Raw genomic sequence first — 4,736 nt, 5'->3', positions numbered from 1 at the left:
TGATGTGCTGTTCCAGTCGTTTTTGGATAATCTTCAGTAAAATCTTGCTTGCATGTGAAATCCGTGATATTGTTCTGTAGTTTCCACATTCTGTTGGGTCACCTTTCTTTGGGATAGGAACAAATATCGATATCTTCCAGTTGGCCAAGTGGTCGTTCTCCAGATTTCTTGGCACAACTTGGTGAGCACATCCAGGGCAGCATGCGTTAACTGAAATATGTTAATTGGTATACCATCTATTCCTGGAGCCTTATTTTTTTGCCATTTCCTTCAAAGCAGCCTGAACTTCTTCTTTCATCACCATAGGCTCTTGCTCATATGTTGTTTATGGTCACTCCCAATTCATTATCATTCTGCTTCCTAGAGTTGTTTACCGCCAAGCAGAAGCTTCAGCCAAGGTGGAACCAGTTCAGCTAGTTTTACAATGTAGTACTGATTTTGCTTAGCCAGGTCCCTGACAATAATTGTTGCAAAAATTGAGTGTTTCATCTTTTCCCCATGGTGTGGGAGCTCCATGACAAGTGAGCACTTTAGTCACTGAACCATGCCTATACTTGCTGCTGTTGTTATGTGTCGTCAAGAATGACTCATAACTACCTATGAACAATAGATTTTAATTCTGTTTTATCCTGAGCCATTCTCATCATCTCTAACATACTTGAGCTCATTGCTGCAATCAATCAGTTAATCCATTTCATTGAGGCTCTTCTCATCCTTCGCTAAACCTTTGCTTTTCCAAGCATTATGTCTGTCTCCAAAGAATAGCCCCCCTCCTAACAAACATGTCCAAAGTATGTGAGACAAAGCTTTGATATCCTTGCCTCTAAAGGGCACTGTGCCTGCACCCTCTCCAAGACATATCTGTTCTTTTGGCAGTTTATAGCAAGTCCGTAGTCTTCTCCAACACCACAACTTAAAGTCGTCAATTCCTCTTCTGTCATCCTTGTTTATTGTTCAGTTCTCAGATGCATAACAGGTGATTGGAAAGACCATACTTGAATCAGGTGCACTTTGATCTTCAAAATGACATCATTACTTCTCAATACTTAAGAGAGGTCCTTGACAGCAGACTTTCTCAAGGCAATCCATCTTTTGATTTCTTGACCGTTGGTGCCAAAGGTGTTGATTATGGGATCCAAACAAGATAAAATAATTGACAAATTCAATCTATTCTGCATCTATCATGATGTAGCCTATTAGTCAGATGGTGAGGATTTTTGTCCTCTTGATGTACAGATGTAATGTAGGTGGTGGTGGTGGTTGGTGGTGGTAATGGTGGTTGTGGTTGTGTACCATTAAGTTGGAACCGACCTATAGCTGACACCCTCCCCCCCAGTAGGTTTTCAGAAGCAGTTAATCGCACAGGAGGAGACTGCCCATCTTTCTCCCATGGAGAAGCTGGTAGATTGAAACTACATGCCTTCAAGATTCTTACCACTAGGCCACCAGAGCTCCATGATGTAGGGCTCATTATATCAGTTCTACATTAAAAAAGAGAAAAAGTCTCAATCTAGGTTTGAGCTTGCACTTTAACATGCTATTAAAAAAGAGCTAATTACAGCAGATGCTCTGCTGGAAAGGAGGGGCAATCTCCTCCTGTACCAGTCAGATCTGATTTGATGGTACACACACAATAATAAAGTAAAAAAAAAGTTAATTAAACCCAAATAAATCATAGAAATAAAATTTTCAAATCACTCGCTAGGTTGATTAATTTTATAAAAAGAAAACAATCGTAAACATCATAAAGCAGAGGTAACATTTTTGTTGACTCCGCCGATATTTAAAGAACAATGAGGAAATACTATAAATAATACTGAAAACTTAGAAACAAATTCTTTAAAATGTAAAAACAGCAAAGCTGCTATAATTGTTGTTACATGACATTGCGTCAGGTGCAACTCATAGTGACCCTGTGTGCTATAGCTCTGAATCCTGCCCTTTACAGAGCTAGTCTCACTGACTCCAACACATCTACCCTCATTACCCCAGTAACTATGCCAATTCATCTGATCTAGGGAGTCTCTGCACTGTCCCTCCATCCTTCTAAGCATGATGTCCTTCCCCAAGGACTGGTCCCTCCTGGTCGCTGTGTCCAAAGTATATGAGACAGAGCTTCAAAATCCTTACCTCCAAGAAGAAACTTGGTTTCATCCTCTCCAAGACAGATCTGTTTGTTCTCTTAGTGGCCCATGTTATGTTCAATACTCTTCTCCAGCACACAACTCAAAGGTATTGATTCTTCCTCTATCTTACTTAGTCACTGTCCAGCTCTACAATGATCAAAACCTACATGAGAAGAAATAAACCAAATTCTACTGTCATCAAGTCAATTCTGCCTCTTAGAAAACCTGTATGACAGAGAGGAGCTGTCCCATAAGGTTTCCAAGGCTGTAATCTTTATAGAAGCACATTGCCACTTTTTTCTCCTGGGGACACAATGGTGAGTTCTAACTTCCTACCTTTCTGTTAGTAGTTAAATGCTTGACTTCTGTGCAACCAGGGCTCCTTTCAAAAATAAATAGAATACCTGGACATTCCTTTATCAGCTAAAGTAAATCCTTATTAACTGAATTAAAATTATAATTAAAGGCATTCCCACCAAAAAAAAAAATTTTAGACAAAGATGACTTCCCTGGTAAATGCTACCAATCATGTAAGGAGAAGAAACACTAATTATTTAACACAAACATTCCCCAAAACTGAAAATGAGAAAAATTTCCCAACTCATTCCATGATACTAACATTATAATGCCTAAATTAGGCAAAGACAATATTTTTAAAAAAGAAAAGGAAACTATAAGCCAATATCCCTCATTGGCTGCAAAAATCTAAATAAAATCTTTTGAAGTCAAATGCAAATCAGGATAATTCACCATTTATACCCACTGCTATTTAGTCAATTTCAACTCATAAATATGCTGTACAAATGTAACTAAGAAAAACTATCTGATTATCTCAGTAGATCCAGAAAAAGCAACAGAAAAAATTCAATATCAATTCCTGATTAAAGCTTTCAAGCAATTGTTGTTGTCAGGTCCCATTTGAGGTGACTCTCAACAAATTAGGAATGGAAAGAAACTTCCACATCTTATAAATAGCAACTCGGTGCCAATGGGTTGGAATCTACTCATAACTGACAGAATATCCAGTAGATATTCAGCGGCTGTAAATTACACAGAAGAAATTGCCCATCTTTCTCTCTCAAAGCACCTGATGGATTTGAATAGCCTGCCTTTGATTTGCCAGTGCAACTCCTTAATCACTAGGCTACACTATCTCCCTGGTCTTAGCATTGTAGTAAGAATTATATTTGTACAATCTGTGTGTAAAACATTGTGTAATACATATACTTTATTCTCAAATGGCATTTTATGACCAAAATCAGCATCAAGTTTTCTGGTTGCTTAATCCTGTAGATGAATAGATGATTTGCCTAATAACTGAACAGTGATGAGGTGTCCTTATAGAGAAATGAGTTAATCCTCCCAGGGTTTACAAGTAATTGAATGTCTTAAGCTAAAGATTTATAGTCTTTTCTCAGAAGTGACTACAATATGAAGTCTTATCCCTGCCTCCATCCCAGCATTCCATATTATTTTGTTTTCTATTTTATGTCTGTACATATCTTCCAAAATAAAAAAGATTGCCTTACAGACCTTAGCCAATAGACAACAAATGAGCTGATCAGAAAATACAACTTTTCCCGAGCAATAATAGCAAAGTTAAACAGGGCAGTAAGCAAAAGAGGGAAAGGTTGTAGAGAGATTGGAACTTTTATTCACTGCCAGTTGGAATGTAAATGGTAGAGCTACTATGGAAGACACTTTCTGGCACTTTCTCAAAAAGTTGGAAATAGAGATGTCACTTGGCCCAGCAATTCCACTATTGGGAATATACCCTAAAGAAACCAGAGTCACAAATCAAACACACATGTGCACACCTATGTTTATTGCTGTATTATTCACAATAGCAAAGAAATGGAAGCAACCCAAGTGCCTATCAGCAAAAGAATGGATAGAAAAACTATGGTACAGTAGCACAATGGAATATTATACAGCATTGAAAAACATTGAACTTGTAAAACATTACACCAACATGGTTGAGCCTGGAGAAATTATGCTGAGTGAAATTTCTCAATCACAAAAGGGCAAATACTGTGTGAGGCCATTGTTATAAAATAGGACAGCGAAGGGGGAATTGGAGAGAGAATAGGGAAAGAGTGGACAGTTAATAAACATTGCATTAGAATAGATGAGGGGAAGAACTATCTGAAAGGCGTATATGATTAGGCATTATATGTATGACAACAATATGGAAAGAGAGAAGCATTGCTGGATGGGTTAGGAGAGAGGTAGTATAAAATGAACAACAATGAATTGTTTTTTTAAAAAGGGTGTGTTTGAGTAAAGTAGCTTAGCTTCTTTCCAGAACAGGGGTCAGCAAACTGCATCCTATGTGCCCAAACTAACATATAACCTAGGAACTAGAGATAATTTTTACACTTTCAGATGGTTGGGGAGGAATTTTTAAAAGACTAATATTTTATGTCTGCGGGGTCTGATGGCTGTCCTGTGAGGTGCTCAACTTCAGCTAGTCAGAGCCTAGCCTCTCCTTTGACCTTTCTGCAGGAAAACATGAGTCGGAAAATCAAAAGGGCCGAACTCGCTCAGCATATCTTAAGCTCAAGGAACTGAAGAACAAATTCAAACCTCGAGTTGCTATAATCAAGGATG

The sequence above is a fragment of the Elephantulus edwardii genome, unplaced genomic scaffold (genome assembly GCF_000299155.1).
Source record: "Elephantulus edwardii isolate Elephantulus edwardi_28Jun2011 unplaced genomic scaffold, EleEdw1.0 scaffold00212, whole genome shotgun sequence".
NCBI classification, from domain to species: domain Eukaryota; kingdom Metazoa; phylum Chordata; class Mammalia; order Macroscelidea; family Macroscelididae; genus Elephantulus; species Elephantulus edwardii.
The sequence above is the reverse complement of the archived record's forward strand: the minus strand, read 5'-3'. Positions refer to the sequence as shown.